The sequence below is a fragment of the Carcharhinus amblyrhynchos genome, chromosome 27 (genome assembly GCF_965287045.1).
Source record: "Carcharhinus amblyrhynchos chromosome 27, sCarAmb.v2.hapA, whole genome shotgun sequence".
NCBI lineage: Eukaryota > Metazoa > Chordata > Chondrichthyes > Carcharhiniformes > Carcharhinidae > Carcharhinus > Carcharhinus amblyrhynchos.
The window spans coordinates 2,477,000-2,502,458 of NC_137350.1; the positions used below are offsets into that span (position 1 = coordinate 2,477,000).

At 40.5% G+C, this 25,459-nt stretch overlaps 1 protein-coding gene across 4 annotated transcripts in view; it reads right to left on the minus strand.

The window, feature by feature from the left end:
• LOC145359270 (protein TANC2-like) overlaps positions 1–25,459 on the minus strand; it is a 1,038,666-nt gene that overhangs the window by 374,860 nt on the left and 638,347 nt on the right. The window lies entirely within an intron of this gene.

Consider the following 25,459-nt stretch of genomic DNA (forward strand, 5'->3'; position numbering starts at 1 on the left):
GCTGTACTAACCATCTACAACAGAAAGACAAGGTGTCTTGTTTTTTTCAATGAATACACTATATACTAAACCAAAATACACTAACTAATGAAGATTTCTTCCCATTTACCTCGGCTGTCCTTGCTCAAAACTCTAACACATCACTTACATTTAACTAACCTTTATACTGCCTGCCAGGAAGAATTTTGTAAATTAGACAGTACTATACACAACATATAAAGTTAGTAGACTAGAGGTTAAAGCAAAAATGAGAGTACTGTACAATATGTGCACAAGAGATTCACTATGGTCAACTGTAATTCAAAACTATTACAAAACACATCTGTTTAAAACTGGCTTAATCTGCCCAGGAATAGTAACGGTAATGTTTAACATTACCATAGGAAAGCAATTCTAAGTATTTTGGCAAGGAAACATACACAGAATCTCGTTCCTTCTCATTTGCTTATTTTTCTAGAATCTATGCTGCTATCTCAAGTATTTGTTTCTTAAAAATCATATACCCAAAAGGAAAACCACTACTTAATATAGTATTTCCAATGTTACTTAATCTCTCTCTGATGTCACATCACACACCAAATATAGAGCACATTAATTCCGTCAACCTGTGGGGATGCTAAATAAGGGCTTTTCATGTTGTCAATCTAAAATGGCTGACATATCCATTGTGATTTATACTTATTAAATCAGAAACAACACTGAACCAGGCAGTTCATTTACATGACTCTCTTATTTCAATATTTCTGCTGTTTTTACTTATTTGTGACCCCTTCTGTGAATCAAGTGTCTGTTACATTAATTATAATTCAGTCTCTTAGTAAAGGGTATTGAACCATCATCTAAGTGAAGTTCAGTAAGACCCACCCATCTAAGAACATAAGAACATAAGAAATAGGAGCAGGAGTAGGCCATCTAGCCCTTCCAGCCTGCCCCGCCATTCAATAAGGTCATGGCTGATCTGAAGTGGATCAGTTCCACTTTCCTGCTTTCACCCCATTACCCTTAATTCCCCTATCAGAAACCTATCTACCCATGACTTAAATATATTCAGCAAGGTAGCCTCCACCACTTCAATGGGCAGAGAATTCCAGAGACTCACCACCCTTTGAGTGAAGAAGTTCCTCCTCAACTCCAATCTAAATTGCCTCCCCCACCTCCTTATTTTGAGGCTGTGCTCTCTAGTTCTGCTATCCTTTCTAAGCAGGAAGAATCTCTCTACCTCAACCCTATCTAGCCCCTTCATTATCTTATATGTCTCTATAAGATCCCCCCTCATTCTTCTAAACTCCAACGAGTACAGACCCAGTCTATTCAATCTCTCCTCGTAGGCTAACCCCCTCATCTCCAGTATCAGCCTAGTGAACCTCCTCTGCACTCCCTCCAAGGCCAATATATCCTTTCGCAAATGCGGCGACCAAAACCGTACACAGTACTCCAGCTGCGGCCTCACCAGTACAGTTGCAGCAAGACCTCCCTACTTTTATATTCTATCCCCCTTGCTACAAAGGCCAACATTCCATTCGCCTTCTTGATCACCTGCTGCACCTGCAGACTGGGTTTTTGGGATTCGTGCACAAGGACCCCCAGGTCCCCCTGCACCGTAGCATGCTGTAGCTTTTCACCCTTTAAATAATAATCCCTTTAAATAATAATATTATTTCTACCAAAGTGGATAACCTCACACTTGCTAACGTTATACTCCATCTGCCAGGTCCTCGCCCACTCGCTTAGCCTATCCAGATCTCTCTGCAGACTTTCCACACCCTCCACGCAATTTGCTTTTCCACTCATCTTCGTGTCATCAGCAAATTTTGTTACCCTACACTCAGCCCCCTCCTCCAGATCGTCTATGTAAGTGGTAAACAGTTGAGGCCCCAGCACCGATCCCTGTGGCACTCCACTAGTCACCAATTGCCAACCAGAATAGCACCCATTGATTCCAACTCTCTGCTTCCTATTAGATAACCAATCCTTTATCCACGCTCACACCTTACCTTCAACTCCATGCACCCTAACCTTTTGCAGCAATCTTTTGTGAGGCACCTTATTGAACGCCTTCTGGAAATCTAAAAACACCACACCCACCAGTTCCCCTCTGTCTCCTAGAGTGAAAAAAAGAAACGGCCATCTTTGCAATTGTAATCTATTCACTTTCGGGAAGAGCAGTGGTCATAAACACAGGGCAAAAATAAAATCAGACACCTGTGTGATGCCTGACAGTCATACTGTACTCCCTGTTTGCAATCAACCATTCACCTTTACATTAAGAATAAATACTTTGAAGAAGAATTCGCCAGAGACTGAGAAGCTCCATAGCAGTAAGCACGAAAATTATCTTGAAGAAAGTAATGACAAGTACATTTGTTCAAATAGCAATTGCATTCCAGCAAACTACAGAACTTTGCAATAATAAACAACCAATGTGTATTTAGTTGCATAACACTGCAGGCAGCAAGCCAAAGGAAATAAATTTGAGACCAAACTGGCATCTTTCAACCAGTTAGTCTGTAAGCACAGCTACATTTGACAATGCAAGGCTGCCAACAATTTCTCCACACCAATAGCAGAGCACATTAGTCATGCTCTGCTTTAAAAACACTAAAATTTCATAGGCCAGATTTGTCTTACTTTGGTGGTCGCTAAGTTAATGGAAAGGGTCCTGAGAGATAGGACTTATGACCATTTGGAAAGATGCCACTTAATCTGGGATAGTCATCACGGTTTCATGAGGGATAAGTCCTGCCTCACTAATTTGATTGAATTCTTTGAGGAGGCAACTCAGTGTGTGGACGAAGGTAGAGCAGTTGATGTTGTATTAATGGATTTTAGTAAGGTGTTTGATAAGGTTCACCACAGTAGGCTCATGAAGAAGATAAGAATGTGTGGGATAGAAGGAAATTTGGCCAATTGGACAAGTAACTGGCTGTCTCATAGAAGACAGAGAGTGGTGGTGGAAGGAAAATTTTCAGACTGGAGGCCAGTAACCAGTGGTGTACCACAGGGGTCAGTGCTGGGTCCTCTGCTATTTGTGATTTTTATCAATGACTTGGAAGAGGGGGCTGAAGGGTGGGTTAATAAATTTGCTGATGACACCAAGATTGGTGGAGTAATGGATGAGGTGGAGGGCTCTTACAGGCTGAAAAGAGACATTGATAGGATGCAAAGCTGGGCCAAAAAGTGGCAGGTGGAGTTTAACCCTGATAAGTGTGAGGTGATTCATTTTGGTAGGACAAACTTGAATGCAGATGACAGGGTCAATGGCAGGGTTCTGAAGAATGTGGAGGAACAGAGAGATCTTGGGGTTTATATCCACAGATCTCTGAAGGTTGCCACTCAAGTGGATAGAGGCATGAAGAAGGCTTATTGTGTGTTAGCGTTTGTTAACAGGGGGTTTGAGTTTAAGAGCCGTGGGGTTATGCTGCAACTATACCAGACATTAGTGAGACCACATTTGGAATATTGTGCTATTTGAACAAAGTGTTCCGATCTGGTCGCCTCACTATAAGGATGTGGAAGCAATGGAGAGAGTGCAGAGGGGATTTACTAGGATGCTGCCTGGTTTGGAGGGTAGGTCTTATGAGGAAAGATTGAGGGAGCTGGGGCTTTTCTCTTTGGAGCAGAGGAGGATGAGAGGCAGCTTAATAGAGGTTTATAAGATGATGAGAGGGATTGATAGTCTCTGCACATCCAGTCTATTTCCTCGGGTGGATGTAGCTGTTACTCGGGGGCATAACTATAAGGCTCGTGGTGGGAGATATAGGAGGGATGTCTGAGGTACATTCTCACTCAGAGAGTGGTTGGGGTGTGGAATGCACTGCCTGCTGTGATAGTGGAGTCTGACACTTTAGGAACTTTCAAGCGGTTATTGGATAGGCACATGGAGCACACCAAAATTATAGGGAGTGGGATAGCTTGATCTTGGGATTGGACATAGCTCGGCACAACATTGAGGGCTGAAGGGCCTGTACTGTGCTGTAATATTCTATGTTCTATAACTTTCACATTACCAAAAAAAAAGCAACAAAGCTTACTATTCCAATATTGTACTCACTTTATTTAGGTTATAACGATCTCATTCTCAATATCCATGCTGTACCAAAGAGATTGTTCAAATTGTCTACTGATACCCAGTACACATGCAAAACCCTGGATACTGTAAGAATACTGTAAGTTATTTCCTAGCCTAGCGGTTACAGATCATTTTCAACTTTTATTACACACTTCCGTGATTCTTCTATTAACCTCACTGTAGTGCTCAATTCACATATTCAGAATTCAGTCAAAACAGTCACTAATGATTTAATCATCTGCCACCCAGCATTTGCAGTGTAACTTCTCTGACTCTCAGAATTTGCTGAGATTATTGTAACAACGCCATCACTATCAACATCAAGTAAACAGAACTCCTAAAATGTACAATTTTACCAGCAACAAGACTATAATTTACAATACTGCTGGGTTTAAGTTGCTACATTAAGCAAACTGACAGTAAAATCAAGCAATTAAGCTACAGTAAAATTGCTCCTTTCTTCTTGAAAGAGACCATTTTTTCACTGGAGTGCATCAAGGCAAAATTAGCAGTACACCTCAGGTGCAAGATCCTGAGGACTCAAGCACATATAAGCCAAGAAGAGAATAGCTCCCTCAGGATGGAGGCTCATAAGGTTGAATCCACAAAGGGTGGTGTAATCTCTAACTCAGTTAAAGCATGCTCTTAAAAAGCACCCAGGTGGTTTGCTGACCCCCTCGGCACTTCATTCATTTACATTTCAACCTATATTTTAGGTAAAGGCTTCAGCCTTAACTCGCCTACCATTTAAAATAAGTTTCACAATTAACAGAGTGGACCTCAATGCGACCCACAGTGTGTGCTGTCAATACTGTAACTTCGAGGTGCCAGATTACACCACCCTCACAGACAGTAGTCTGTGACCAGTAGCTGGAATATGAGTGCATGCTGAATTCTATACAATCACTGGAAACCACGTACTGAGACAAATCATACAAAATCAGTTTCTTCCCATTACAAGTGAGAAATGTTAATTTATGACCTCAGTGTCGTGCCTTTTTCCAAGTCATATAAAACCATACAGGACTCAAATCACCAGGTGTCTGCTGAACCTCCCAGGTTATTTTACAATTCAGTGCAGGCTTATTTTTATTCGGAGATATAGGTGATGACTGCTGCCAGATGAAATCACTTCCTAATATTGTTAATGACACAGGCCATGTCAGCACTCACTGCACTCACCTTGTATAACCTCCAAGAGTCAGCCCTTGTAAAGCTACCTTGAATATTATGCATTCTAGTCTGCCGTGTTAATGATCTGTTGAACCTACTGCACACTTGATCCATCAATAGCCAGCACAAAGCAAAACATAACTGGCATCTCACCATAGCTCCATTACCTCATTGTTTTAAAATGCTGTTCTGTTTTTACACTATTGTAAAATACTGTTAGTGCTGCTATGTCACGGAATAAAAAGAGGGATACATTCCACAGAGCCTATCAAGTTCAAAAAGGAAAATAGAGTCCTAATTCAACCTCGCTGACAGAGACATGGATGACTTAAATATTAACTATTCTTTGAAAAAATGTAAGCCTGGTTCCAAGGAAAAGACAAAAAGAATATTTTAGAAGGAAAAAAACAAGCCCAATATACAACCTAACTAAGTCCTTTTTGGAGGGTTCGCAGTAATACTGTGTTTAAAAAAGTCTGTATTAGAAGGCAGAAACTACAATGCCATATCCTAATCACTTGAAAATGAAAGTTACAAAAAAAATTATTTGCTCCATAAAGCCACAGACCATCTAAAATATGTGGAATGCAACAACTTTGTTCCAGTGGGTGTCCAACCTTGACTTTTCATTCTAAATTCAGATCCAGGTATGATGTATAAACCTCCTTCAATCAATTTACTAAAAGACCATCAGCCATCACCAGTCTTTTCTACATGTATCTCCAAGGAAATAAATTTTAACTGACAATTCATAAAGGCCATTATTAGATTCTAATAAGTCACACGGCCCGATTCCAAAACTCTTTATTTGTTGAGTTGTAATTAGCAGGAAAGCATCTCAATTAACAAGCTATTTTTATGACGCACTACAACCTGACATTGTTGCCATGGAGCAATCATCTGTCATGAGTGTGTTGCAGTCCTAAACAACCTTTAATATGATGTAAAGCAATGTCAAATTTACTTTATGGAATGATGATCTCTGACATGTGGCTGCTACAATTTGGACCCTTACCTATCACATTTTATTGATGTTCTCTGTAACATGCAAGTTTCAAAGCACAGGTTTCACTCATTCTATGATTTAAGTGATGTGGAGATGCTGAAGTTAGACAGGGGTGGGCACTTTAAGAGTTAAGTTTGCAGTGGATACAGTGATTTAAGTTTGACAATTTAGGAGTACAGTGCATGAATTAATATACCACAACTCATTCATAATTACTCTTTTACGAGATAATCTCTCCCAGATCAAAAGCACACAGGATGCTCATCATAAATCAGGTTAAAATTACAAATGCAATTCTTTACACAATTCCTTACAAACACAAGTAAAAATGGTTGAAAACAGAAATCTCTATAGGATCTCAGGGTCCTCTCCGACTCTTTTAACTGCAGCATTTTCTGATCTTTTGTTTATGTATATCCGTCTGCCATGGATCTCTAGATCACTACTGCTGCTTGGAAATAAAATTAAAATGAGCATCTAGGACTAATCAATCCCTCACTGCCTTTGGCGTGAAGTCCAGATCCTTTGCAGTTATACTCAGTTCGTTCCCAAAAGTCAATAATAACTAATTTCTATCATCCGAATGCACGGGGATGAGGGCAGAATTCCAATTATTATCTAAAGAAATGGCTACCTGATCAGACAAGCAACAAAATCCTTTGGAGTATCCTTTAACACAACACACCGTTAATGTGTGACTAACTTGTACACTTGGGTAAAACTACAACTGTGTTACTCCTTACACACACAATGAGCATATACTGCAGATATATGATTCCTACCTCACAATTTTCTATGCATTAATTTTACTGAATGCGTAGTTGTGGATTTGCAATGTATGTTTTTACATTATGTAATCTGCACATAGCTTAAGTAAACAGCAATATTATTATCCCACATCAGTTTCACAAACTAGCATTCTTTGACGAAGTTTTGTTTATAGGCAATATCAGAAAGTCTTCTCTTCTTGAGCTAGCAACTATTCTTTGAAAAAATGTAAGCCTGGTTCCAAGGAAAAGACAAAAAGAATATTTTAGAAGGAAAAAAACAAGCCCAATATACAACCTAACTAAGTCCTTTTTGGAGGGTTCACAGTAATACTGTGTTTAAAATAGTCTGTATTAGAAGGCAGAAACTACAATGCCATATCCTAATCACTTGAAAATGAAAGTTACAAAAAATATTATTTGCTCCATAAAGCCACAGACCATTTAAAATTTGCCATTATGGATTCTGCTATACTTAATCTCAAGGGAATGCTCTACAAAATGTCTCCTTGACCTTCTAAGTAAAACTCAGGACATTCCACACTTGTCAACATCTGGGAAATGTTAGAAATGACATCTAAGTTTAGCAAGAATGATAAAGATTGCAAACTCATTCAAACTTGCAACACTGTGCTTATTTTTAAGAATGATAGATCCTAAAACAGGTTACATTTTTAAACTAAAATGAGTGATCACCATTCTTAATCAATTACATTTGGCAGACTTATATTTATATCTCCATTATTTCAGCTAGCCAGTTGCTCTCCACAGGTGCCTTTCTTTCCATTGCCCTGCCAACACAGATATCATCACATTTCATACACTGAAAGATGATCTCTATCGCTACCATTTTCAAGCCTATTCCCGTTCAGGAAATTATGTACCTTTTTGGAGAAATTCATTTGTAAGCTTCACAACTAGAATTCAATTTCCATATTGCACTGAACTTCCCGGGTCAATCTCACAATGCCACAATCATTCAAACCCCACCTGCTACCCAAATCACACCCTCTGTCCACAAACCATTAATTAAGCACAATTAACCTCTTTGTTTTAATTATGTTTTCTGTGCCAATTTTGCCATATTCTAAATAGAACATGTGAAAGAAAATTTTGATTAAGATTTCATAATCTGCTGTATGGAAGGTGGAAGTAACCCACTTTTTTGATTAGTCTTACTAACTGTCTGCTCTGTGACTTTCTGTTAAACTGAAAAAATACATTTGAAAGCTGTAATATCCAGTTCAGCTCAAAAGGTGTTTTTTTTTGTTGCACTTTGCATTCAAACAAAGGTACTCACAGGACAATGCAACCAATTCTCAGAAAATTAAAATACTCAAATAGTTTCTGCAGGCAAATATCACCACTGAACCATAGTAGACTCAAGTTCATAACAAGGTGAAAATATGCAAGAAAAATCTTTTGGGTGGCAACTTCAGATTTGGCCTTATAGTATTACGCAGGAAGCCAGAAATCCAAAACCACTATTTAGGGTCAAACCAAAGCTGTCAACGTCAGGCAAAAAGTAGGTGAGGTGATCAATCAAAAACAAACACGATTAGAAACAGAACATGTATAACACAGTAGGCGACCAATCAGCCCATCACATACACTTCAGCAGAGAAAAAGTTATCCAGCCCAATCCCACTTTGCAGCTCTTGGGTCAGAGCCCAGCAAGTTAATGTGTCTCAGAAACCCACAGGATGAGACAATGTTCCAAGGACACGAGATCAAACTCTGCTACTACAGTCAGGAGAATTTAAATTAGTTAATAAATATGGAATAAAACTCAGTATAATGAAATTAAAAGATTGTCATTAAAAATCAATCTGGGTTCAGTATCATCCTTCAATGAAAGAAATCTACTGTCCTTACCTGATCTGGTCAACATGTGACTCCAGATTCTCAGCGATGTGCTTGATTCTTAACTGTCCCTGAAACAGTCCAAAAGAGACTTGCACCAAACCACTACAGCAAAGTTAAGAAAGGATAAAATCGGACAGACTGCCTAGTTAACAGAAACAACAAACGCAATCCTGCCCAGTCAACCTATCAAAGTCCCTAAAATCTACGAAAATGCCAAAATTGGGAGAGTTGTCCCACAGGTCAGCCAAGCAACAGCCTTACGTAGTAAGGCTCAACAAGTCATAACAAACAATGAAATTCCTCCATCGCCATTCCTGGTAGTCATGATGTGGAGATGCCGGTGTTGGACTGGGGTAAACACAGTAAAAAGTCTCACAACAACAGGAAGGGAACAGTCTTGCCTGGTGATTGTCGAGTGGTGTTCATTCATCCGTTGTCGTAGCGTCTGCATGGTCTCCCCAAAGTACCATGCCTCAGGACATCCTTTCCTGTGGCGTAGCGGATGGACAATGTTGGCCGAGTTGCAAGAGTATGTACCATGTACCTGGTGGATTGTGTTCTCATGTGAAATGATGGCATCTGTGTCAATGATCCGGCGTGTTTGCAGAGGTTGCTGTAGCAGGGTTGTGTGGTGTCATAGTCACTGTTCTCCTGAAGGCTGGGTAGTTTGATGAAGGCGAACATCTTGCCAAGGCCATCCCCACACCCCCACTTCTTGCCTTCGAACAACCGCACGACCTCAAACAGACCATTATCGCAGCATTGTCAACCTCTGCAAGATGTGCCGGATCATCGACACAGACATCATTATCTCACGTAAGAACACCATCCATCAGGTACATGGTACATACTCCTGCAACTCGGCCAACATTGTCTACCTGATACACTGCAAGAAAGGATGTCCCGAGGCATGGTACATTGGGGAGGCCATGCAGACGTTATGACAACGGATAAATACCGCTTGACTATCACCAGGCAAGGCTATTCTCTTCCTGTTGGCGAACACTTCAGTGGTCATGGGCATTCAGCCTCTGATCTTCGGGCAAACGTTCTCCAAGGTGGCCTTCACGACACACGACAGCGCAGAAACTGATAGCCAAGCTCCGCACACATGAGGACGGCCTCAACCGGGATCTTGCGTTCATGTCACACTAGCTGTAACCCCCATGACTTGCCTGAACTTGCAACATCTCACTAACTGTCCTGTCTGGAGACAATACACATCTCTTTAACCTATGTTTAATGCTATCTCTACTCACATTGTCTGCCCCTTTAAGACTTGAATAGCAGATTAGTTGTAAAACCTCACATTCTAATCAGTAGTCTGTAAACTGTGCGTGCCTTTATATGCCCTGTTTGTGATCAGAACTCTCCTGACGAAGGAACAGCGTTCTGAAAGCTAGTGGTGTTTACTACCAAATAAACCTGTTGGACTTTAACCTGATGTTGTGAGACTTCTTACTATATCTTATTCCACCAGAAGTAGTGGGCAGTAGTATACAGTAAGTCCTCTCAAAGTTGTGGTAGAGTTCCTGCAGATTGAGGCTTTAAGTGAAGTGACTTTATGTTAACCATGGATTCTCATCAGATTCAGTGTTAATGGTAGAGTGAGATTACCTTGGCTATTTCTTGAATGGAAAAACCAATGTACAAACTGAACTGTTGTAGCTTATATGTGCAGCATTCTGCTTTCCTAGCTGGAATAACATGCAAAATAAATTGCTGTATATAACATAAATACTGTGTACAAGAAAAATATTAAATCACCCGAACAAGCCCCGAGTAGCACAGCTTGTGTCTCACCCACAGCAATCCTGAAACTCAGCTCAACATTTTGCTTGACTGCTCTTATAAACCCCAGCATCTGCAAGATCCCCTCAAAAGCACACACCATCCTAACTTGGAATTACATCACCATTCCTTCACTTTCAAAATCCTGGAACTCCCTCCCTAAAACACTGGGTGTAACTGCACCACATGGACTGCAGCAATTCAAGAATGTGGCTCACCATCACTTTCCCAACAGCAATCAGGAGTGGGAATAAGCTGGCTCTGCCAGTGGTATGCAAATTTCCCAAATAAATTGGAAGTATTCTTGTTAAATATGATGTGAACTTGTGCTTCTATCATTCTTTCGGCAGTCAACTCCAAACACCCACCAGACTTGGGATGAAAACATTTCTTCCCAAACCCCCTCTAAATCTATACCTTCTCGTTGTAGGCCACTCTGCTAAGGGAACTAAGTCCTCCCTATCCAATCTATCTAATTCGATCTCCCCTTAAACATCCTCTGTTCCAAAGAATATAATCTTAGCCTATCCAATATATCCTTTCAACTGAAAGTCTCTATTTCCAAGCAACATTTCTGTAAGTGGCAAAATCCATCCAGTAATTGTTTCATCGGGGATGGACAAACACCATTATCATATTCTTCTCCATTACACAAACTCATAGATTTACACAGGATGTACAGTACCACCTGAACTTTCTCCCAACCTTCCACATGTACCTCTATCACTAAAATCCTCTATTCCCTTTTCTCTCAAATGCTTACCTAGATTCTCTTTTCATATATCTATACTATTCATTTCAACTACTCCACGTTAGCCAATTCCTCATACCTGACAGAGAACTTTAAGTTTGAGGGGGAGTTTGATAGGGTGGACTTAGTGAAGATGTTTCTGCTTGCAAGTGAGACCAGAACTAGGAGCTGTCAATACAAGTTAGTTTCGAGCAAACTAATAAGGAATTCAGGAGAAAGTCCTTTAACCAGAGATTGGTAGAATGTCAGAGGGTGGGAAAGGCTCATGTGGACCATATACACTGGCATTGATACTTAGTGCAACACAGAAACAAACACTTTAGACCTATATGCATTTCCCATAATAACAAACCATAATAAAGAGCAGTTAACCTAACTAGGGAGGGGTGAAAATTGTGTGATTTGATGTGTTAATAATTTAAAAATGTGTTTTTGATGAATTGTCTCTAAGAGGGAGTACACTAATGCCATAGAATGAAATACTTTTCCAATTGGCAAATTGTGGGTTCGCTACTTGTGACATTTGCCTCATAAAATTAAGTTGTGGGTGGCACGGTGGCACAGTGGTTAGCACTGCTGCCTCACAGCGCCTAGCACTGTGAGTCCCTGGCACTGTAATGTCTCACAGTGCCAGGGACCTGGGTTTGTTTCCTGGCTTGGTTCACTGTCCATGTAGAGTTTGCACATTCTCCCCACGTCTGCGTGGGATTCCTCCAGTTTCCTCCCACAGTCTGAAATACATGCTGGTTAGGTGCACTGACCTGAACAGGCGCCAGAGTGTGGAGACTAGGGGAATTTCACAGTAACTTCATTGCAGTGTTAATGGAAACCCTAGTTGTGACTAATAAATAAACTTTAAAACTTATTTCTTGTATGCGCTGCCTGCAGGGCAAATCTCCTAAGAGCCCCAGCCTGTTCAATCTTTCCAGATTTCAGGTAATTTTATATGCTTACCTTGATAATTAATTCAATTATTTCACAAAGCATTGAAAACTCTAGGATTGCTGGTGTTGTCACCTTTACATAAAAGGACTCACAACACAAACCCGAACTGGTTTAATTTCCTCAACTCTAATATAGCAACAAGATGAACAAGAAACAAAAGAGAACTGAAGAGAGGAGTTCCTCATCTTTAGTATCTTGGCATCAAATTTTCTGTTGTGCAAAAGCCTTTTGCAAAAGCAAAAAACATGTTTAAGGGTGCATTATGATTGGAGTGTCAGGATGAAGCAGCTCCACTTTGCACCGGCACAGCAATCAGCATGCAAGTCCAAATCTGGACGCAAACTTTAAAATAGCAAATCTCACTCTATTTTGGAGTTTATTCAAATCTTAACACACTAAGGTGGGTGGCGTGGTGGTACAATGGTTAGCACTGCTGCCTCTCAGTGCCAGGACCTAGGTTCAATTTCTGGCTTGGGTCACTGTCTGCATGGAGTCTGCACATTCTCCCCATTTCTGCGTGGATTTCCTCCAGGTGCTCCGGTTTCCTCTCACATTGCAAAGGTGTGTGAGTTAGGTGGATTGGCCATGTTAAATTGTCCCTTAGCGTCAGGATAAATGCATGGGGTTATGCACATAGGGCCTGGGTGGGATTGTGGTCGGTTCAGACTCGATGGGCTGAATGGCCTCTTTTTGCATTCTAGGATTCTATGATATCTATGACTACTTATGACGCTGAAACAGCTTTGCATTAACACTAAACTTGTAATGTCAAATCACTATAGTAGTATGGATAAAGTTCTAAACTGCTAAAATGTAGCAAATTTCACAAAGTGTACATGGTATTTTTTTTGAAGGGTTACCAGTGTATAATCTCCTTTTGCAATTATGTGGATTCAAAATAAACTAGGTCTTCAAAACTGCCTTCATTATTTTAAAAATTTGCTCTATAATAGGCAGATTTACAATCCAACAGGATCGTAAAGTTCAACCATCAAGGGTTGCACAATGATATCATAGTATTATCATGGGACCACTAATCTAGAGATCCAGGATAATGCTCTTGGGACCCAAGCTCCAATCCCAACAAGACAGATGGTGAAACTTGAATTCAATAAATGTCTCAAATCTAACGATGACCATGAAACCATTGTAGATTGTTGTAAAAACCCATCTGGTTCACTATTATCATTTAGGGAAGGAAGTCTACCATCCTTATCTGGTTTGGTCTTCATATGACTCCAGATCCACTGCTATGTAGTTGACTCATAAACGTCCTCTGGAATGGCTTTACAAGCCATTTAGTTCAAGGGCAAATAGGGATGGGCAATAAATGCTTGCCCAACATGCGAAGCCCACATCCGTGAATCAATAAAAAAAAATGAAAAATCAGCAAAACGTTATTTGTGATAGGAGTGTATTTCTGTTCAGGCTGCTGATCCATTCCTTACAAGTCAAAGGCAGTCTTCTCCCCAGGTTGTCAACAATTCAACATGTCATTAATTTACAGAGATCACATACCAAATGTAGGGAATGCAAAAACATGTGTGAAATGTGAAAGGTAACTAGTATGAGCCATAGCTGTTGACAGCAACAAACTCATCATGTTGAAGAGAGGTTTCCTTTTACTTTTCAGGATGATCCAAGTCAACAAGAATAAACCAACAAGGGGGCAGAATTTTCTCCCTGGCCTCTTGTAAGGGCAGTGGCTCAGACATCGGCATTGTTCCCACCAAGTCACTGACATCTTCTTTGAGTTCCCATTTTCTCCCAGTGTAAATGTGACCGTGGGAAAAAAAATCAAACTCAACCTGAATACTGGCCTGAACTGGCACAGACTTTCCAACAAGTTTGAACCTATTCCCCTGTTCCACACCACCATGCCAAATCAGAATGCCTTTCCCAATGGTCAGGCTGACATACCTGTGTTAAGCATAGCCTGGGCATTAAACCTAGGAACTTCTTCTGGTAGTTTACCCTAAAGCCAATTTACAAAATAATGCAAGAGTTTTCTAAAATCAAATTCAAATAAATTCAATTTTCATCCTATTCTCAAGGTTGCTTGGTATGTAGTGTTGTGAAAATTTATGGAACCACAGTTGATTTCCTTTCACACTACATAGCTTACATAATTTAAGTTATCACTTTAGCTGAGGAAAAGCAATGAATTATCAATTAGATAATTGTGGCAAACTTGAAGCAAATAGCTTCTTAAAAATAAGTGTGACAAATTTTAGACTAGGGTTTACTTGCAATCCTCTAAGTTAGACAAGAGCATTGCAGCACTCAGACCCCCCAGGTTACTCAGAAACACACTATATATACATCCTACATGAACGTTGCTAATACTGACAACAGAAAATAAATCACCTTTTGCAGCTTCTAAAACTTTGACAAAGCTGCCTTTTAAAAATTAATTTTAAAAAAATCGACAAGGCTGGATCGTATTCTACAGTTGACATTTGTCATAAATCTACTTTTTCTGTTTCATTTCAATCTAATTACCTTTTCATTCATGAAGTCTAGCTTTGAATGCTGTATTTTGCCTTCTAATATGAATGTGCTTAATTTACTCCTGCCTCAAAGGATTCCAATTGCTAATTTACAGTTTTACCAGATAATCTTTATTTTTGTCCTATCCATGCTGAATCTTTTCTTATATCACTGAAATTGAAATGTGATCATTTAGTGAATTTCACATTTTGAAGTTTAGCACGTCATAGTCAAGTTCAACAGCTATTATAATGTAAGGGCTGTTAATATTTTAAAGAGAAGTTCGAGCTCCACCTTTTGACCAACAGAACTATACCACAAGATTTCACTTTTAAAACAAAAAACTTTATTGCCTATAATGACTTAAACAAAACAAGCATTATTAACTTAACAAAATGGTTTCCAACTACCTGTGTTACTTCTGAGGTTTACTTTTTACTTCCCCAAAGATTCTCAGACTCATGACATCTTCAGAGTTGTTTATTCTGACTGCACCACCACAAAGCATGCCATAGTGCTCTGAAATTTACCTTAGTTCTCCTCAGTGCCAGTTATTCCCAGAGGCATAACTCTCATTTACTATCTCTGCTATGGATACCTTCGTCGCTTGTTCTAGTTACTTACTCAAAACTTCCGCTAATCTGCTGGTTGTTTTATTTTGCCATACGCATTTGTGAGGACTGCTGCAGATTTTTCCTACTAGCAACTAGCTAGAAAAATGCAAAAAATAAAACAAAGGCTCTCCAAGGTTTTGCTGGCTGGGATTGTCCACCTCTATAACCTCTTAAACCCCTGTGTACACCACCTCCCCCTCATTTCTCCTACAGCTTTAATTCTTAACATCTACACATTGGCGGCACAGTGCACTGCTGCCTCACAGTGCCAGGGACCCGGGCTCAATTCCTGGCTTGGGTCATTAACTGTGCGGAATTTGCACGTTCGCCCCATGTCTGCATTGGTTTCTTCCGGGTGCTCTGGTTTCCTCCCACAGTCTGAAAGATGAGCTGGTTAGGTGCATTGTGGCCGTGCTAAATTCTCCCTTAGTGTACCTAAGCAGGCGTCAGAGTGTGATGACTAGGAGATTTTCACAGTAACTTCATTGCAGTGTTAATGTAAGCCTAATTGTGACACTAATAAATAAACTTTAATTCTTCTGGGCCTTCAGCATCAACACACGAACATTCCATTGAAGCCAAAGCGCCAACATTGAGTATTTCTCCTTTTCACTCTAGCTACCTCCTAACCCCAGAATCACTTCTGTCCCAGCTGCAGGCCTTGAAACTTCCCCATTCTCATCAAACTCATGCCTTAGCTTGCAGTCCCACAGTTTAATTGTCTAAGAACTGAGAGGTGAGTGGTGATGGGGAAGAAGCTAGATTCATTGCTCTTTCCAAAGTTTGATTCTACCCCATTGCTGGTTCCAAAACTAGGCCACACTCTGTCCCACACCGCACAAACTACAGGTCCCTCCGATAGCCCTGTATGTCACTACAACTTCGTCAGGTGAGTGGACTCCACTCACCTGGCAAAGTGGCAAACCCTGAAAGCTAGTGGGTTTACTATCAAATAAACTTGTACTTTAACCTGGTATTATGAGACTTCTTGTTGTGTTTACCCCAGTCCAATGCCAGCATCTCCACATGTTACTGCAACTTCCAGTCTTTTCAGTGTTTCCTCCCTATTGCAAGTTGCCTTTCAATATTCTTTTTGATACAACAATACTGATAGCTAATTAATCTGGGATAAGTCAGCTGAAACCCAGTCCAACAGTTTGAAGTAGACAGAGCTGTGACATCCCACAAACCAACACATCTGGCTTTAATTCACATAGTCAATCCCCGCAGTCAAAAATGCTGTGCAAATTCGCTTTGTTTTAATACTCACCAGAAATATAACTCTATCCAAAGACCATTCCATGACAAAATAGATCAAAAATCTTGAAACCTGACACTCACCCAGTCAGATCTGCAACTTCAACCGTGCACATTTTTGCTCTACTCTTGTTACATGCACTAGGTTTCAAATAAATGCAAATCAGCGCAACAGAAAGGCAGAGAATACAAAACGGAATGAGAAAGAGATTTTCTCTTTTAATTTTTTGTTGTCAGAGAAGATCACAGGAGATTAACTGGTTAACAAAAAATGTTATGGAGGAACGCATTGAGTTAGACCCATGGCCAAATCTCTGATTAACAGCATGATCATCAATACTGAGTAACAACAGGTTATTGCACCCATTAAGTTATATAAAACCAAGATGTCGCTGCAAAATAATCAGGTATTTGAGCCAACTTGATCTTAATGATTCCAGCACTCTGATTTCAAGCCATTTCTGCTGTTGATTATTTTCTATTGAGGAAATACTTCCTGGCTTTTGTCCACAATATGTCCTTCAGAACCTTGAATTTGTAACATCTTGTACATGGTCATACAGGGCTATTGGAGGGACCTGTAGTTTGTGCGGTGTGGGACAGGGTGTGGTCTACTTTGGCCTGTATGAAATCAAAAATTCTGCACTTACTTCTCTCTATCACTCATACATATTATATACAATTTGGAGCCTCTTAGACGAATGTTTTAAAGGCAGAAGAATCTTGAGAATATCTGGTCACTCCTTAGTGCTCCCCCAACAAAGGAGTAAGCTTTAATATAGTGAATGAGTCTTACAGATATTTTCCAGTACTAGCTAAGAATCAAGAGTGAGATCTGGGGATAATGACACCAATCACCAATGACACCAATAATGACATCTCTTGTACAGAGGTCTGAAAATTTAGGACAAATCAAAGTTGGAATATTTCAGATCTGAATAGTTTAGGATCATAGAAAGCGATGCAATAACAAAATAAGCCACTGGAAGAGCAATCAGACATATATCCATGAGGACTGTTCAGTTTAGATTATTCAGACTGTCCAGGACTGTTTAACACCAAGGGCAACATATAAAAATGAGTATGCCAGTTAAATAGTAAATGATGGTCCAAATCTTCAGATTTCCAGATGGTCAGACACTTAGCTGGGAACGTCTAACTTTTGATGGGCTGCTCCCCAGACCATGTGCAAATATCTCTGATTCTGAGCTAGAATTGGGATATATCCATGCTACATACCTTGATAGTTATCCAGGAACTGTTAGATTAAAAACTGATCTAATACCAAAGTAACTACACAACAAACCCCCGCCTCAACTACATTCTGATCAGATCTGACTAACTCTCTCCTCAACCACCTGTCTAAACCACACCACCTGACCCAAATATCCCTGACCACTTAATGCATCCCTGTCCCAGACCATACCCAGACCAAGGTTGTTAAAGAAGGCATACGGTGTCTTGGCGTTTATTGGTAGGGGGATTGAATTTAGGAGTCGCAGCGTTATGTTGCAACTGTACACAACTCTGGTGCGGCCGCACTTGGAGTACTGTGTGCAGTTCTGGTCCCCACATTACAGGAAGGATGTGGAGGCTTTGAAGAGGGTGCAGAGGAGGTTTACCAGGATGTTGCCTGGTATGGAGGGGAGGTCCTGAGGAGAGGCTGAGGGATTTGGGGTTGTTTTCGCTGGAAAGAAGGCGGCTAAGAGGGGATCTTATTGAAACATATCAGATGATTAGAGGTTTATATAGGGTGGATAGTGATAGTCTTTTTCCTCTGATGGAGAAATCTAGCACGAGGGGGCATGGCTTTAAATTAAGGGGGGGGTAGTTATAGGACGGATGTCAGGGGTAGGTTCTTTACCCAGAGGGTGGTGAGGGATTGGAATGCCCTGCCTGCTGCAGTTGTAAATGCGCCTAGTTTGGGGGCATTTAAGAGATCCGTGGATAGGTTTATGGACAAAAAGGGATTGGTTTAGGTTAGTGGGTCATTGTTTTGTAACTGGTCGGCGCAACATCATGGGCCGAAGGGCCTGTTCTGCGCTGTAATGTTCTATGTTCTATACCCAACTATGCCAAACGACCATCCAACGACCCACCTAACCTGCTCCAACTAATCTCCCCAACAACCTCTCCCCCAACTATCACCAGACTTTCCCCAACCAGAGTGGGCCAAACTACCCCTGGCCTGACTGCCCCACCTCCATCTCCTAACCCGACTGCCCCCAGCCATCAAACTACCCCCCTAATTAGACCCGACTTACACCTGACCAGACATGAATGCCTATTCACCCACATAACCATTCATCAATTCACATTTACGAACATTCATTAAAAAACTGAACCTTTCAATCCCTATAAGACTACTGTAGCTAGTGCCATAAAATAGTGGCTACGTCTTCTCTTCCCCCAACTATACTCCTCTCCAACAGCATTCCTGGGGATGCTGTACTGTGCATTTCTTCGATAGCCAAGATCGGAATATCCTGGAAGAAAGACACAGTTTGGGAAAACCTTTGTGCATAGTATAGATTCAGCTATAGATAGCTGCTTAAGAAGATTCAGGTCAATATCTTTGTTTCTAATCAAAATAGAATTTTATATAATTGCAAATTTAAGGATCCCTTTTAAAACAGCCCTCTCTGATAGTTATGCTCAGTTTTGAGAATACTAAAGCACTGCAAGGCACAAGTGAAATTTAAGTCTGGCCCAAGATGTAGGAAATTATGTAACTTAATGGGATGCCTACAGAAACCAGTTCTGTATAATGTTGTAAATCAGTTTAAACTAACAGTTCCATACTAATCCAAACACAATCTACAGAACAGCACAGCACAGATGTGTATTTACTTCCTATATCACCGCCGCATGCCAGCTCAAGCTAGGAAATTTTCAGGCATTCTATTGCATTTGTAAGTTTAAAATTTAGTCTCTTCTTTCCGTAATTCATGAAGACAACAACAACAAAACAAAAAGATGCCATACAAATAGGTTTCATACGTGGATTTGAAGAAGAGTATATTTAAAATTCAGCTAAAGTTTCACTATTGCATAAGGAAGAGGGATAAAATTATAAAATCATGCTGGTTATAGTGAGCAGAAGGAAAATTGCTGAAACCGATTGAAGTGTGATGAACCTTAAGTGTTCCCAATCTGTGCACTGTGCCAAAAGGAACATCAAAATCACTGATATGATATTTCTGCAAACAATTTGAAGATTGTAGAGTTTTTCAATATTTTGCAAAGACGTGAACCCAAGGAAGTCAAGTGAAGGGGCAGAAAAACTTAAATCTTCCACAGGTAATCCTGATCCCTGCATTTTCCACAATAAACAAATTACTCACTGACATATATTCAACCGTATAAATGTCATGTATAAAATCACTTCAAGTTGTTTGAATGCATAGATAACAAAAACATGTATTTTTGCAGCTTGCTGACTGCAGCTGATTTAAAGCTTTAATATTAGTCATTTACAGTACATGACGTACTATAAAGAGAGAGGGAAATTTCTGCGTAGAAGTTCAGTTTAAACTATCTTTTGATGCAAGTCTGCTTTCACACAGTTATCAATTTAATTCTCAAAACAGAAATAAAGGAAGCCATGAAATTAGTCTCTGCAATTGGCTCAGTGGCTAATGTACCACAGAGTATAGCACTGAGCCATACAGACCAAGAAGCTCTTCTGGTTGAACACTGATTGGGTTGCATTAACTAATCTCAGTCGTACAATAGTAGCTATTGTAAAGTTACCTTTTGCGTCCCTACAAAGAGAGAAAAACCAATCAATATTCCTAATCCAGAACACGTTCAGTGGTCCTGGTTCCAAATTGGAAATGCAAGGGTCTCAGATGAGAACATGATAGTGTGTGCTGTCACATCCTCTTCCATAATGTGTTATGCAGAAATATCCCTTCATATGCAATACATGGTGACAAATTTTCATACTGCTCTGAATCAGGATTTAAAAAAACTAACAGCTTCATTGAAGTGCCTGAGGAAAAACTGTATGTGGTGTAAACACACCACACTGCAAACTGATCTCAAACAGATGTCAGTTGTGGCTCCATTGTTAGCATTCTCACAACTGAGTCAGAAGCTTTCAGGCTCAAGTTCCACTCCAGGAGTCGAGCATAAAAATACTAGAGTTACTCTCCAGTATAGTACCCCTTCAGCCAGTACTGAGGAAGTACTGCACTGCCGGATGTGCCATCTTTCAGATCAGCCATTAAACCATCTGTCCTCCAAGGTGAAAGTGAAACATCCTACAGCACTATTTCAAAGCAGAGTAGCAATGTTATTGCAAATGGTCTGGCCAAGATTCATCCTTTGATCAACATTACAAAAGCAGATTTTCTGGCCATTGTCACAGAGCTAATTGTTGGAACTTGCCACGCACAAATTGGTTTATTTGACAACCATGCTACATTTCAAAAGTACTTCACTGGTTGTGAAGTGTTTTGTGACATTCTAAGGTTGTTAAAGGCACCAGGTAAACACAAGGCTGCTTGTCTGTTAGACAACCCTCCCTACTGCAAACCATTTATTCGTGTTCATTTTATTTTTGCCATGGCATTTCCCTTTCATGTGAGGATGTCTGTCTGGAGTTAACTTTCAGTTACACCTTTCTTATTTTACTGACAGTTTGTAATCAAACACTTAACAAAAATAAGTTTAAAAATTTATTTATTAGTGTTACAAGTAGGTTTACATTAACACTGCAATGAAGTTACAGTGAAAATTCCCTAGACGCCATGCTCTGACACCTGCTTGGGTACGGGAGAATTTAGCATGGCCAATACACCTAACCAACACGTCTTGTGGAAGGAAACTAGAGCACTCAGAGGAAACTCACGCAGATGCAGGGAGAACGTGATAACTCTGCACAGTGACCCAAATTGGGAATCAATCCCAGGTCCCTGGCCTGTGAGGCATCAGTGCTAACCACTGTGCCACTCTGGATTATAAACATTAACATTTCCATTAACCATCGTCATCAGTCAGTAAAATCTTGCCAGAATTAACACAAAAAAGCTTTAATTCTGTCCCCAAAACAAACTTGAGTGTTTCGTTGTGTGTAATGTGTAATTGGTACCATTTCCTTCTTAGAACAAGCCTCATGTTTCATCATCTTCCTTTCGGTCATCCAAGTAATCAGTAAAACCCAAACTCTAAGAAAATAAGTTTGAAACGAAAATAAAGTAAAATTTAAATGTCTTTCAGATGGAATTAAATAATTTTAGGAGCATCAGTGCAGCACAGATACTGTCACTTTTTTGTGTCAAAGTTATGAATAAGTTCTAATACCATATAAAGACCAACATTTATTTTATTTCAGACTTTCCAAGGTACTTCACAGAGCTGCAAGAAAAAAAATAAGTTGTCAAAGGAGAACAAAAATTTAGTCAAAAAGATGGGAGGAAGGACAGCTTCAGAGATGGAGATGCAGATTAGTTGAACATAGAACAATACAGCGCAGAACAGGCCCTTCCGCCCACGATGTTGCGCCGACCAGTTAAAAAACAATGACCCGCTAACCTAAACCAAACCCTTTCCATCCATAAACCTATCCACGGATCTCTTAAACGCCCCCAAACTAGGCGCATTTACAACTGCAGCAGGCAGGGCATTCCAATCCCTCACCACCCTCTGGGTAAAGAACCTACCCCTGACATCCGTCCTATAACTACCACCCCTTAATTTAAAGCTATGCCCCCTCGTGCTAGCTTTCTCCATCTGAGGAAAAAGGCTATCACTGTCCACCCTATCCAAACCTTGAATCATCTTATATGTTTCAATAAGGTCCCCTCGCAGCCACCTTCTTTCTAACGAAAACAACCTCAAATCCCTCAGACTCTCCTCATAGGACCTCCCCTCCATACCAGGCAACATCCTGGTAAACCTCCTCTGCACCCTCTCCAAAGCCTCCACATCCTTCCTATAATGTGGGGACCAGAACTGCACACAATACTCCAAGTGCGGCCGCACCAGAGTTTTGTACAGTTGCAACATGACGCTGCGGCTCCTAAATTCAATCCCCCTACCAATAAACGCCAAGACACCGTATGCCTTCCTAACAACCCTATCTACTTGATTCCCAACTTTCAGGGATCTATGTACACATACACCTAGATCCCTCTGTTCATCCACACTATTCAGAGTCCTACCGTTAGCCCTATACTCTACACATCCATTATTCCTGCCAAAGTGAATGACCTCACACTTTTCCGCATTAAACTCCATCCTCCACCTCTCGGCCCAGCTCTGCAACTTGTCCAAGTCTCCCTGTAGACTAAGACACCCTTCCTCACTATCAACCACACCTCCGACTTTGGTGTCATCAGCAAATTTACTAATCCACCCAGCTATACCCTCATCCAGATCATTTATAAAAATTACAAACAGCAGTGGCCCCAAAACAGATCCTTGAGGCACACCACTCGTAACTGAACTCCATGTCGAATACTTACCATCAACCACCACCCTCTGTCTCCTATCCACCAGCCAATTCCTAATCCAATTTCCTAAATCACCCTCAATCCCATACATCTGCAATTTCTCAAGAAGGCTTCCATGGTGAACCTTATCAAACGCCTTACTAAAATCCATATATACCACGTCAACTGCCTTACCCCCATCCACCTCTTTGGTCACTTTCTCAAAAATCTCAATAAGGTTAGTAAGGCACGACCTACCCGCTACAAAACCATGCTGACTATCTCTAATCATTTCATTACTCTCCAAATAACTATAAATCCTATCCCTAATAATTTTTTCTAAAACCTTGCCCACAACAGAAGTAAGACTCACCGGTCTATAATTCCCGGGGAAGTCTCTGTTCCCCTTCTTAAACAATGGGACAACATTCGCTAACTTCCAATCTTCTGGCACTATACCGGTGACCAACGACGACCTGAAGATCAGAGCCAGAGGCTCTGCAATCTCCTCCCTTGCCTCCCAGAGAATCCTGGGGTAAATCCCGTCCGGCCCAGGGGACTTATCTATTTTCAAACCCTCAAGAATAACTAGCACATCCTCCTTATCAACTGCAATACTGACAAGTTTACAACCCTGTAACCCAGTGTTCTCCACAGCTACATTTATGTCCCCCTGCGTGAACACCGAAGAGAAATATTGGTTCAATGCCTCACCAATCTCTTCCGGTTCCACACATAAATTCCCACTGCTGTCTCTAACTGGCCCTAATCTTGCCCTAACCAACCTTTTGTTCTTAACATATCTATAGAACGCCTTAGGATTCTCCTTAATCCTATCAGCCAAAGTCTTCTCATGTCCTCTTTTAGCCCTTCTTAACTCTCTCTTTAACTCCCTCCTAACCAATCTAAAGCTCTCTAGTGCATTACCTGAGCCCTCAAGTCTCATCCGGACATAAGCCTCCTTTTTCTTTTTAACCAGCAAATCAACTTTCCTAGTGCACCACGGTTCCCTAGCTCGACCAATTCCTCCTTGCCTGACAGGGACATACATATCAAGGACTCGCAGTAGCTGCTCCTTGAAAAAACTCCACATTTCGGACGTTCCGAGACCCTGTAGTCTCCTAGTCCAACCTATGCTTCCTAATTCTCTCCTAATAGCCTCATAATTACCCTTCCCCCAGCTAAAACTACTGACCCGAGGTTCCTGCCTATCCCTTTCCATCACTAAGGTGAACGTAACCGAATTGTGGTCACTATCACCAAAATGCACCCCAACTTCCAAGTCTAGCACCTGGTCTGGCTCATTTCCCAGCACCAAATCCAATATAGCCTCACCTCTAGTTGGCCTGTCAACATGCTGAGTCAAGAAACCCTCCTGCACGCTTTGTACAAAAACTGACCCCTCTAATGAGCTAGAGCTATAGCTATTCCAACCAATATTAGTAAAGTTAAAGTTAGTTGAGGGGGGAAGTTTCTGGGTGTGGGACATACGTAGTTGAAAAAGGAACCATCAATGGTGCAGAAACTATACACCAGATACTGAGAGGGCACAAAGGTTAAATATGTCAACTTTATATTGAGTGATATAATCCCTTCTGTCAAACTTGAAAGGAATGTCAATTATAGACTTCATCTCTGCTGCATTAATAATCAAACAAATGGCTTTTCTGTTAACACTACTATAGCACATTTATAGTTTGCTGAACCATTCTGCAAATTAAACTGAGTTACTTCTGTCCTTCATGAGTACTCTGTTCAGAGGCACGTCTTTGGTTTTTATTGTTTGCTGCTGTTTCATCCTGAGCCAGTTTTCTTTGCAATTTTGGTGGTTTGCCATTGCCTTCTATTCTCAGGGGCAGTGTGAAGAAGCAGTTCAACTGCAATAGGAATTGAACCTATGCAGTTGCAACTAATCTGAGTCATATGCTGCCATCTCACTAACTGAGCTAAACCGCCCTAGGTTAGACTGACATTTGAAAACAGTTTGAATGCCTTCATCGCATTTACAGATACTTTGCATCAGGGATAACATTTTTTTCACAGAACAACAACAAAATTTCAAATAAAATTAATTTGAAATGGCATATATTCAACCTTACATATTTCTTTGTGCATATATCAGTTTATTATGTACATATTTCAATATAAATCTATGTACAGAACCAAATTTTATTTCTTTGCCAAATTAAGCCATTTGGTTTGGAACTGATTATTCTACTTCATGTCACTGTCTCCAAACCTGAGTTAAATCCTACAGGAGGCATCCCATGGGATCAATCTGCACTAAATATGG